General features: G+C 44.9%; 1 protein-coding gene across 3 annotated transcripts in view; it reads left to right on the top strand.

The window, feature by feature from the left end:
* FAM110B (family with sequence similarity 110 member B) overlaps positions 1 to 12,659 on the top strand; it is a 134,589-nt gene that overhangs the window by 64,318 nt on the left and 57,612 nt on the right. Inside the window, exon 1 of one of the 3 annotated variants that reach the window (XM_057737582.1) lies at positions 9,213 to 9,352. The exons of the other annotated variants lie outside the window; for them this stretch is intronic. The gene's annotated coding sequence lies outside the window, so the exon portion shown is untranslated. Of the gene's footprint in view, positions 1 to 9,212; positions 9,353 to 12,659 lie in introns of those variants that run through there. 3 annotated transcript variants of the gene reach the window in all.

The following is a 12,659-nucleotide window of genomic DNA, read 5'->3' as shown; positions in this document are numbered from 1 at the left end:
AAAGTCACGCTTTTATAAGTTTCAGAATTTCTCGACGTTATTGCCAAACTCTTAACAGCAATAGCATCACCCATCTGGGTTGTGTTCTAGGCGTGCGTGATGGTTATTTTTTTTTTTATTATATAGTTCTTTTTCTAGAGAGAGTCAGTTTTTCTAATTACATTAATATCATTTAGCCTGGATGTTATAATTTTGCCATCAGCCAACTGGAGAGAACTTAGATACTGTTTACAAAATGCTGAGCACTCCCTAAATGCTTTCTGTGTATATTAATTCATTTAATTACACAACATCATCACACTCATGTTACAGATGAGAAAATTCAAGCATGAGGAAGTTAAGTAATTTACCAGCTGGAAGGTGGCTAGATTGGAATAAAAAATAACGGGATAGAAGGTGAGAAGTATATGATGATATGTTCTAGCAACATAATTCTCCCAAAGATTATCCTTCAGGATGTAACCTCCGAAGTTCTGATGTGACCCTTTTCAAGACAGCTATTCTTTGGCGTCTACTGACTTTAAAAGTTTCGGAAAGACCCTAGGTGAATTTCATACCAAATTATGTTTTGTAGTTACATGTTTGTTTGGATAAAAGTCTAATCTTTCAAAGTTAGTAACGCTAAAACGTAATTATGACCATTCATGCCACACATACTTGAAGTTCTTCCATGAAACTTTTGCTTAAAATAGCAGCATGAGTTACCCATGAAAGATTATATGCCTTGATTTTGGACAATACATGTGGAGTTGCATTCCAGAAGTGGTACTGATGCTTTACAGAACCATATATTTACAACTATAGGAAACTGCATTTAACTGAAGTGTGTAGGCATTCCACTTTAGAAAACAGAGCTAAAATTTAGGACATGAATCCACTTACTGTAATTTAAGGTTTTGTAGGAATTACCCCATGGTCAATAGAGAGAATCTAATCCTGATCCTTTCGGTAGTGCAGAGATTACCCATGAGGTAAAAACACTTTCACGTCCTAGAAGATGCCTGACAGCGTTCAGAAAACATGGTATAATTTGAGAACGGAAGAGAAGTGAATAAGCTCAGGAGAACTTCTGCTACCTGATTCATAGCTCTGATTAGATAATAATGTCTAAATGTTATTATTATTATATCTAATTGTTAGATTATAATAATTATATGTCAGATTATTTAATAATACTTAATAATATATAATTCTGTATCCATGGGTTATAATAATTTATTTTTTGTGTGTAGGAACAAACATGGTTCTAGTGAAAAGGGGAGCAAAATAGGAATGATTTGAGTCTGGAGTCCTGAGCAACCCTCTAACTACCCTGGGCCGGTTTCCTCAACTCTAAAATGAGACGAATTGTAAGGACACTTCCCTGACAGCATTTAGGAGAGTCTCAAAGCAAAAAGTGAATGTGAAATTTACTTGTCAGCTTGAAAACTCGGTTCAGATGTAATCATTGGCGTGGTTTTATGTGTCTCCTTCCCTGGTTTGGAGGGTCTGTGACCTCATCCCAGCACAAATGCTAGGAGCTAAATAAATGCCAGTTAAGTGTCATTATGAGGATACCCAGGAAGAGCCTTGATAACAAGGAACCCCATTTGAGAACTGAGTACGGTCCAGGCCTCAGTGCAAGAGAAATAGTAACTTCTCAACACTGGGTATTGCCCAGTGACTGGCAGCCTTCTTGGTGCGTCTCATGTAAGTTCACGTTTAATCATTGCAAATACCATGCGGGGAAGGTCTGCTGGTCGGTGTTCTTGCTGGATGAGGACAGTGAGACACCCGTGAGGTTCAGTACCTTGGCCGAGGTCACGGTACCCCTGGGTGTTGGAGCTGGACGCCAACTCCAGTCTGATTCCGAGCGTGTCTAGCTGCAGGGCTGCCCACCTCTGGGCACCTTGAGGCCAAGGCCGGTCTACTTATCTTCATGTTTCAGTGCCCTGCATAAAACAGCACCAGTGTTTGCCGAATAAATACATGAAATCCTTTCTGTTTTATGGCGTTTTTTTTTTCTTTTTGGCCCAGAGCCTTTACACACCACATTGAAAAGCATTCATATCAAGATGGCCCCATTTTATGTGGAAAGTCTGAGGTGAAGATAGAAAAGATGCATTTTGTTATAGGCTGTGGAGAGAAATCGGTATGCTTACGTGTGCAGATGCAGAGGATAACGTCTTCCAGTCTTCCAAAAACAAAGATGGGGCGTCTGCTCCTTGCTCTTCCCGCTACGAGGGTCCAGGACGGTGCCCGGTTGGGTTTCGACCCAGCTTCCAACCTTCTGTCTTGCTGTGTGTCCCTCGGACCTGCGTCTGCGAGCTCTCAGCTTTGCCACTGGCCAAGGAGGGTAAACACGGTGGAACTGTAAGGACAGAATTCCACATTTGAAGACACACCTGCCAGGAAGGCCCGCGACAGCATCTCAGCGTTGTCCTAGGGCGGTGGCGCCTTTTCTGAAGCCCCGCCCCCTCCAGCGGGCTCCCGGGTGTTTGCTGCCCCCCTCACCTGTGAGCGCTGTTGGGGGAGGGGCCACATCCCAAGCCATGGTCACGTCATAGGTGCTCAACATGTATTTCTTGAAATAATGAAGCAATGTCGCCGTAGTACTTTAGGTTCTCAGCCCTCTCTCCTTTACTCTAAACTTCCATTTCCTTAGAGCTTCAAGTGAGGATGTTAAGGATTCATCTTACTGGCTATTTAAAATCATGCCCATTAAGGTATAAATCCCCAATGTCATAAACTACCACCCTGGCTTCGTTGTTGCTGTTAAAGAGACTTCATTGGTAACATTCGTTTTTTTTTTTTAAATAAATTTTTTTATTTTTTAATTTTTTTATTACTTGTTGGCTGCGTTGTTGCACACGGGCTTTCTCTAGTTGTGGTGACTGGAGGGTACTCTTCATTGTGGTACGCTGGCTTCTCATTGCAGTGGCTTCTCTTGTTGTGGAGCATAGGCTCTAGGTGCATAGGCTTTGGTAGTTGCAGCACATGGGCTCAATAGTTGTGGCTCACGGGCTTAGTTGCTCTGTGGCATGTGGGATCTTCCCGGACCAGGGCTTGGCAGGCGGATTCTCAACCCCTGCGCCACTTAGGAAGTCCCTGGTAACATTCATTTTTATTAGCCAGAGTGTCCGTTCATGCAGGGCTCTCTGCTGTCCACGTGCCACTCAGACGTGCGTGTTCTAATGCCAACAAGTATCAGATACCCAGGGATGGAATGTCCGTGTGCCTCCTACCTCATCAGCTGAATAAACCCATGTTTGACTTGTCAACCTGTATAAATACAAAGGAAAGGAGTTTTTGTTTCTGGAGACCACAGAAGTCCTTTTATTATGCAATGTTTAAATTTGTGTGCAATGAGAGATTTTTTTAAATTCCTTGTAATTGATTATTTGACTTTGTAATTAAGAAGCAATCATCTTGGTCAAAATGAGCTGCTCTAGAAAATAGGTGAATCAAAAAGAATAATGCCTTTGTGAGTTAGAACCCTGAGATACAGGATAAAACCCTCTTAATGAAGATTTTTCTTCACTTGATTGTTCATGAGACATACAAGTGTGCTTTTTGTATGAAGATTTTGGAACTTTCTTAGAGAAAAACAAATATCATATATTAACACATATGCAGAATCTAGAAAAATGGTACAGATCAACTGGTCTGCATGGCAGAAATAGAGACACAGATGTAGAGAACAAACATGGACACCAAGGGTGGAAAGCAGGGAGTGGTGGGGGTGGGGCGGGATGAATTGGGAGATTGGGATTGCCATATATATATTACTAATAAGAAAAATATCAAACTGTATACTTTAAATATATGCAGTTTTTGTATGTCAAAAAAAAAAGATTTTGGAACTTTATTCTGTTACCCTAATCATTTAGTTTTCTCAGCTTTTGGGGGGAAAGTCCTTTTGCACTGCCATCTTCCAGTCTTCTCCTTCACCCCATCAACCTGTACAGAAGCATCTCTCTGGGTTCTTCTTGATTTGAGTCACATTATGCTTGAACATTACAGGTTCAAGAGCTCACCTCCAGGGCGGGAATCTTGTGTGCTTCTTATAAAAAGTTAGCACAGTGTAAGGAGGGGAGGATGGGCCAGCTGGGGAGGTTTGGGAGTGTGGAGGTCTGGGGGTTGGGCAGACCTACGAAGGCTGTAGGCACTCGGAACTTCTGCACCCTGACCCCAGGACGCAGAGGTTAGGAGAATGGAATGAGGCTAGATGTGAATTTTGTGTGTTAAGTCTTTTTGAGGGTTAGTCCTATACCTAAAAGATTCTTTTTTCTCATTCCACCATGTGACTTCTTGCTTCGAGTCCTGAGAAGCTAGTCACATTCTCAGTTAAACAGACATCCCTGGGCTAATCCCCGTGCAATACTGACCTATGATAAAGCCATTTCAAAGTCCAAAGTACCTCCCTCAGTGGTCCGTTGGGCGGGCTGGGATGACAAACGGCTGGAAAGGCTGGGACCACGTAAGTCTATATTAGAGGGATACGGCAGGCAAGTGGCCCAAGGAAATGGGGAGGGGGCCCTGGGAGACCACCCATCCAGGCCCTGTGGTCAAGCACCACTGACCTGTGCTGTCCACCGCACCGGGTATGTGGGTCCTCGGAAGTCCCTCCACGAGCGTGTGTGAGCTGCCCCAGATCTTCTTCTTAGAGACAGAGGCAGTGTGTTTCAGGTGGTTGGACAGGTAAGCTGGGGCTTCTGTATCTTAATGTGCTAGCAGCTGCTACCCAGTCAAAGCATACCTCATGTCAGTGTCTCCCGAGCTGGCCTGCCCCCGGGTTCCTAAGTCCTTAAGTCTCATTGCTCCCTGCCCTTCCACCTCGCTTCACCAGTACTAGGAAATGTGAATCATTAGAAGAAGAAAAAAAGGGACCTCCCTGGCAGTCCAGTGGTTAAGACTCCACACTTCCACTACAGGGGGCATGGGTTCAATCCCTGGTTGGGCAACTAAGATCCCACAAGCCATGTGGCACAGAAAGAAAAAAAAAAATTGGAAAAAAAAAAAAGGTGATGGAGTGGGCCAGGCTTTGAGAAGATGCTACAAGATGCGACCTGTATTATACACAGAGCCTTGCAGAGCCTGGCAAGAGGATCGTCCAAACACAATCACCTCGCTCAGCGGGCAGCTGCCCAGAGGCACCAGAAGGGACTCACTCCACAGTGTCCCACGCGTGTCCCCTTTCAGGCAGTGGGGACACGTCCTGGACAGTGGGGCGGGATGCTGAGTATCTGAAAGGGGAGGGGACTGAGCAGCCGGACTCAGCCTTGCCCAGCCCGGCCTCAATACAACAGCATTGAGCGCCCCATATGCCACATTCTTTTAAAGAAAGAGAAGGAGAACAGAGAAGAAAAGCGGATGGATGTGTGGGCATCATGAATAGCGAAGGAAGGGGCACCCGATGCCCAGATGCTTTCTCGCCTGTTGTCCTGCCCCCGCGGCCAGAGGAGCCTGCCGCAGCCTGGGCCGTCCCCTCTTAGCCTTGGGCAGGGGTCTGTGGCCGGCTGGAGCCCCTCACATGGGCTGGGAGAGCCAAGTGTTGGCATCTCTGTCCAGTTCCAGGGACAGCCACTTCCCACTGGTGGCCTGAAATACCACAATGGAAATGCCACAAGCCATGTGTTCCAACATCCACCAGCCTGCCCCCTTCACATGGGCTGGGGTCTGTGGCTCCTGCGGGACCCTCCTGGATGCTGGTCCCTCCTTCCCGCCTCGGCAGAACTGGGGGAGGAGAGCCAGCCAGGCCAGATGGGAGGCATGCCAGCCCTGGAGGGCCCAGCGCACGGTCAGATCTCAGAGCAGACAGCTCCCCGGGTCCCTTCCAGCAAGACGGAGCTTGACCAATAACCAAAACTGAGCCAGTTCCAGCGGGAATATTCTGACCAGTCTAAAGTTATCTTGGAGCCATGGGCTTAGAACCGTTTTTAGCATGTGAACCCTGATTTCTTTTCGAAGAGAAGAAAACTGTAACAGCGGTCTACCTGGGCCATCTTGATACACAGAAGGGCCTCTGTGTTATCTCTATTTCCTTTCCTCATCCTCCGAGGTTAGAGAATCAAAGCAGAACTTGTGGAGCCCCCTTCAAGGGAGTAGACGATTCTGGGTGACTGTCAGCTGCCCCTCGCCCCCTGCAGCCAATGTGAAATGTACGTGTTTTCACTCCTGGTGCAGAGAAGGGAAAGTGAGGGTGTGACTTGGAAGACAACTAGAAAGAAGAGGAGCCAGAGGAATGTATCCGCAGGCGGATTTCCAGAGGCTCAGACCAAACTCTTTCCTCCTCCTGAGTCTGCTGTTTGCAGCTGTGCCCCCGCCTCCCTCCTGGGTCCCCTGTCCCCGCCCGCCTCTCCAGGACTTCACAGCCCCCTCAGCACCACCCACGTCCAGCCAGAAGCATCCTTCAGCTGCAGACCAGACGATCCCCCTGACTTGTGTGCTTTCACAGCACTTTGCCCCACATCATAATTGCCCCTGTGTTGATGCACTGCTGACCGTTTCTCTCCCTCATTGGACTGGAAGCTCCGTTGAGAATCAGAGGCCCCCTGTCTCCTCCCTGTAGTGTCCCCAGTGTCCAGTACGGTCCTTACACAGAGTAGGTGCCCCAAACTCTTCCTTGAGTGTGTGCATGATGTTTCAGAATCAGGGCAGAGTTGACTGAAGTTCAAAGAAAAAAGTGCTCCTTCCAGAGGTTAAAAAAAAAAAATCTAGGCTCCCCCAGCAGAGTGGCCATAAGAACCGTCCACAATGAACTGTTACTCAAACTAATATGGGGCTCTCCAGGTGTTGAAAGATAAGACCTGAGAAAGGATCAGTTGCTTCTTTTCTCTTAGTCTATGTAATGTCTTACACAAAACAGGCATGAGACAAATTAATCAAACAGCTTTGAAAAAGGGCCCCTTTTTTGAGCCAGCAGTCTGTTACATGATGAGGAAGAGCTGTTGGCGTTTCCCAGATAATGCTGCGAGTGGTAGCTGTCTGTACCCTGGCAGCCTCCAGGGAGCCCTGCCTTAGGCCCAATCGCTGAAGCCAATTCCTCTTGGATTTTAGCTCCTGATAATGCGGGTGGCACTTTGATAATCCACAGGCACGCTGCTCGAGGTTGCACACGTGACAGTCATTTTAGGCAATTTGTCTCTATCATGCTTTCTCACAATTGATGTCCGTGTCTACATTTCTACACACTTTTTTACTCTTGGATGTCTAGACCAGGAGTTTCTGTGCTTTCCCCTGACGTTTATGGGCCAGGCCTTTCCTTTCCTTAGTTTATTTCCCATACAGTTTGTGGTACCCAAAGATGGAAGGATGAAGGATGCCCCGTAGTCAGTATTTTTTTTTCCACAGCTACTAATTAATCCCAGGGAATCTTTGGTTCCTCAGAGCAAATCATAATGCCTGTTGAGCATGTCAGCTTTTTGTAAAGGTGTTCAAAGAAAAAACAAAGCACAACAAAACTACAGAAATGAGAACATTGGATTGGAACTTGACTGGTAGAACATATACCGATTTGGGGGAATTATGGAAAAGAAGATTAACCGATTTGATTAACACCATTGAAGGACTGTTAATTTCATAGAACATATTGAGAAGAAAGAAATGACTTGAAGGGAAAACAAATAAATAAATGGATACAGGGACAAAAGTCGCATTTGACCAGCTGAACTCTCTCCTCTCCCCTTTTCACATGTGTGTCATTTTAAATTTAATCAACCTCCTCATTACAGACTTTCCCCAGTTTATATTCCATCGAAAACACTTTTTCAGATGTATATAATAGTATTTAGTCTCTATTGCAAATCATGAACAAGATGCAATTTTAAACCCCAATTTCCTGACAGTTCCTTTTGAGGTCGGTTCATATAGAATCAACTGAAATGAGTGACATACATCCAGAAAGAAGTAGGTGACATAATGTTTGTTACTACAGTGAATGCCAATAATGGTTCTGTCTGATTAATCATGTCTGCTGTGGGCTCGTCACCATTAATTACTTCTAAATGGTGCTTCTGACAAAGCTGTACACTGGAGAAGTTCAGATACTTCTTTTTTGAATAGTCTGATACCAGAAAAGAAGGGAGACAGCGGTGTTGTGAAAAGACTGCTGCTATTAATAAGAGCTTAATTTAGAACTCACTCTGTGGCAGGCCCCACGCTGAGAGCTGAGTGCGCATATCTCCTGGCAGGGATGCTGCGAGGCGCCGCCCACTATTGCCTCTGAGACTCAGAGACATTCAGTCACTTGCCCCGAGTCACACAGGAGGGAGTAGCTGGTCCAGGAAGCCTGGCTATTGGAATGAGTGGTTTTCTTCTGTGCCTCTGGCGAGATTTGGCTTCTAGGACTATTTTTACCATTGAATTGTGCCATGAGCGGATTTCCTTAATTTTTCCTTTTACAATGACTTCTGATACTCCTTTTCCATCTCTTGTACCTCTGAGTTATTATTCATCACTGTAGTCAAGGTGATGATTTTTGACACCTTGATTAGTGCATTTGCACGACGGGGGGGAATTTGCATGGTATTTCAAACTATATTGAGAGACTAATTAGCACTTTAGGACAAATAAGTGGCAAATCGCTAATCAGAGTGAATAAAGCGAAGGCTCTGATTTTATGGCACTACCCCTAATATCGTCCTGCTAGTGACTTTATTATTTATTCCTCAGTGCTGAAATCTGTGGAATTTATTTTTTTGTAATTTATGTAATAGAAGTATAGTTGATTTACAGTGCTGTGTTAATCTCTGCTGTACAGCAAAGTGATTCAGTTATGCATATATATACATTCTTTTTTATATTCTTAGGAATCTGTTAAGTTTAAGGAAGCCGGTCATACAATACATTGATTTAACCACTCTTATGTCTCTAGATCATTTCTCTTGTTTCTCTCGATTGGAAAAAAAGCAAGAATGCACTTTAAAAATCACTTCTGGTTTATCAGGTGACACATTAATCCTCAAAACGACAGGAAATCAAGATGATTTTGTCTGCGGGGTTTCATTTATTAAAATTTAATTTGCTCCTTTGCCTTGCTCCAATCGCTCTGTGCTAGCAAACTAGCTATAATTAGATTAGCAGCCTGCTAAACGCTGGTGACAGCCTGAGCCTCAGCGAGCATGTGCGGGATTCCGCCCGGCTGCTGCTCATTGGTCGCTAGCCTCGCTGCTGCCGGTTTGATAGGTTTCCACAGTACTCTTTATGCTGCATTGGAGACAGGGATACAGAGATACTCTGCTGCGTCCTGGCCACGGTGGAGGTGCTTTGCTGCTAACGTTACAGGAGGAATCAGGCACCGAGGAGAAGGCGACTGTCTTTGTTGTGAGAGCAGGGCTGCCGGAGGAGATCAGGGAAGAAGTTTCAGTTCATGGTAATTACTTTGAGTCTTTATCTCTCCTGAAAAACACGGCCATGCATGAAATGAAGCATGTTCATCATGTCATCTGTTTAATTTGATCTTGCTTTTGTTAATATCACGAGTACTCCAGCGTTTCATGTAAAATACGTTCTCCCGGAGAACGCTGGGCTGGTAAACAGGCATCCTCTTAATGCAGGAATCTTGTTTTTACCTGGATTCGAGAGTGCATGTGCTGGGGAGCGATTCTTATTGGTTCTCTGCTGTTTGGGAAAGCCCGATGTTGCATCCATTTAGGTGTCTTTGGAGATGCGTTTCAGTCCCCGGTGGACTTTGTTTGCATGGGGTCTGGACTCTGCTGAATAATGAGCCGTGGAGGAGAGTTCAGAGAACCGCACTTTAATTACAACGGAGCAGTGGGTCTCCTGGTGTGAGCGCAGGGTCTCAGCAGAAGTAATGTCTATTGTTTCTTCAAAGATGTGTGCAGCCTTCATTTTGGATGGCTCTCTTTGTTTCCCCTTATGTAGTTTCCATGAAGCCTTTTTCATACAGTGGATGTTAGCATATCCCATTCTGCCAGAAACACTTCTAGGTGTGTATTCGGCCAGTGCCAAACAGAATTTTTGACTCGAGCTTTGTTTAACAGGGAGGTTGTTTTGGGAGTTGACACCACAGAAGGTGGGGTTGCTACCACTTTGACTAATGTTTGATAACATTTTAACATTTCTATTCATGGTCTTCTGGATGATTTTCCAAATCAAGCAATAAGTAATGTTGAATTCTGTGATAAAGAGGATACATTCAGAAGGGAAAATATTTAAACGGCCAAGGCTGAGCTTAAAGAAATGCAAACAAATGCAATGCAAGTGTCTGCTTCTCAGCATACCTTCTCCATAGAGTTCTGTTTTATTAGGGAAGAGCCCCTGACCACCATTTAGCCCTCAAACTTGAAAATGGATGTCTTCACCGTATCAGACGATGGAGAGAGACCACAGAAACTTGTGTATTGAGTCACAGGGCTGGCTGGCTGCCACCATGCGTCTGGGATCGGTGGAGAGCCCTGCTGGTATCTGAAAGCCGTCAGGAATTATCTCCCTGCTCCTGAAAAGCCAGACCTTGCCCTTTAAGAATCTGGTTAAAGTAGCTGCTTTGATTTGAAACTGTAATCTGGTTCAGGGGATTCGGCGGATTGGTCGAGGAAAACTTCAGAATACTAGCTGTGCTTCCCACCCCATCCCTACCCCCAGCCCCTTCAGATTCCCTCCCTGGTCCATTCCGGGGGGGGCGGTACTGTTTCTCCCAAATGACAGTTTGAAGGAAACAACAAGGCATATTCTAAAAGTTTGTCATTTGTTGTGATAGGGTCTCGCCTATAATAAGCAAGTTAAATGTAGTTCATTGTCATCTGGCGTCTGGGGTTTGAGATACCCTGTCTGGTGAAATGAGCACTGGAGGGGTCACCCTGCGGGGAGCGCTGACTTCCTCTTTGGCCTCCCGGGTGATGCAAACCACGCCCGGGTCACATTTCACAAGGTTGCATGGGTGACAGGGGGGTTGGAGGGCACAGCACAGTTTCGGCTCTGCTCTTCCTCACCTGCCCAGACCCCTCCTGCCTGTTCGTTCTCTGCCTGACATGCTCCCTGTGCAGACGTGGAAAATAACCTCCTGTCCACAGACGGGCTTGGACCCTGACTCCGGGAAGAATCAGTTGATGTGATCCCATCGTTGTCTCTCCCTCTTCCCGCTCATAATCTTATGAAACACCTCCTGAATTACCTGGGTCTTAGAGCATTCTAAGAAGTCGGCTGCCTTAAAAGTAAATTATTGTTGTCAAGCACAAGCCCAGTGCGCCTTCCTCGTGAGCATCGCGTTAGGCTGTGCGTCACGGGAAGCCGTGGGAAGCGGTCCTGGCTGATTCTCGGGGTTGGATCTTAAGACTTTCTGTGTCTAAAAGGAACTTCTTAAAAGTGTAAATATAAACATAACCGTGTGTGAATGTTGTGTCGTTTACCATGATATCCCAAAGGGCCTTTGAACGCACACGAAAGGGGCATTTTTCTAATAGCACTAAATAAAATGTTATTTATGTTTTTGCAGAGTAACAAAAATCTGCACTTTTATCTTCAGATGAATCACATCTTAACTTTTTTTTTATCTTTATGTATTTCTGAGATAAGAAAGTAAAAATAAATGCCTTGGGTACTTTAAAATTTTGTTCTTATAATTCCATAGCTCTTTACCGATGAATGACATTTCTAACCAAGCAAAAATAGGTCTGTAAGCATGAACTAGGGTAGAAAACATATAGTGTTTAAAAATTAAAACATTATATTCTAAAAATTAAAACATTATATTCTAAAAATTAAAACATTATATTCTACACGTGATACTTTCTAACTTTTTCTTCTAGGGTTTTATAATCACAGCAGGAAAAATGGTAATCAGTTTAAAAATGAAAAGTCTTTCCATGTAGAATAAGATGTGCCGCAAAGCAACCGGGCTGAACAGGGCCTGAAAGTTCTAGTAAAAAGGAAGGAGTGACGGGCAGTCCAGACCGTGGGGTGAAGAGTTGCGGGTGGTACCTGCAGGTGGCTCTCTGGCTGGTCCCCTGGGCATCTGTGTTGTCAGAAGCACTGAGGAAAGTCTGTCATCAGCAAAGAGAAGTATTTCAGGGTTGACTCTCCAAAACCTGCCTGGGTTGGAAAAATATTTGAGGAACCATCAGGCCTCATGTAAGTGTGTTTAGGTTTTCTTTCGTTATTTGTTCTATTATTACGGGCACCTACCATGTGCTGGGTTCTGCGCTAAGCCTTGGAAAAAGGAAAGAAGGCAGAGCCCTCTCTGCAGGAAGTGGCAGATTGTGGAGGAGAGGTCATAAAGTAAATAATAATGGGGTGCAGGGAGCAGAAGGGAGGGACCCAGCTTGGGGATCCTGCGGAGGAGTGGCTGGGGTCTGGTGGGAAAGACTTCAGTCCTGATCCAGAACTTTCTTGCACCACAGGCACTGCTCTTAATATCAAGCAGGAGTCAGAGTGGGCCACAGACCTGGTTCATAGTTGATATTGACTTTCAGTCCCTTGTTCTATGTGTGATCTGTAGTATTAAATGCCGTAAATAGAAACTGTCATGTCTTTTCTTCCTCCTCCTAACCCTTCTCAGAATGCACACTAGATTGCTGCATGGAAGTGTTTTTATTTCAATAGATTTATATCATGTGGGATTAACAAGATTTTTTTCATGTGTTCAGTAATTTAAAAATGCATCTTAAAGGAATCGCAAAATACCTTCCTTACTGTTGTACTCTTAAGTAATTCAGGGATTG

This window comes from Hippopotamus amphibius, chromosome 5 (genome assembly GCF_030028045.1).
Source record: "Hippopotamus amphibius kiboko isolate mHipAmp2 chromosome 5, mHipAmp2.hap2, whole genome shotgun sequence".
NCBI classification, from domain to species: domain Eukaryota; kingdom Metazoa; phylum Chordata; class Mammalia; order Artiodactyla; family Hippopotamidae; genus Hippopotamus; species Hippopotamus amphibius.
The sequence above is the reverse complement of the archived record's forward strand: the minus strand, read 5'-3'. Positions and strand labels throughout refer to the sequence as shown.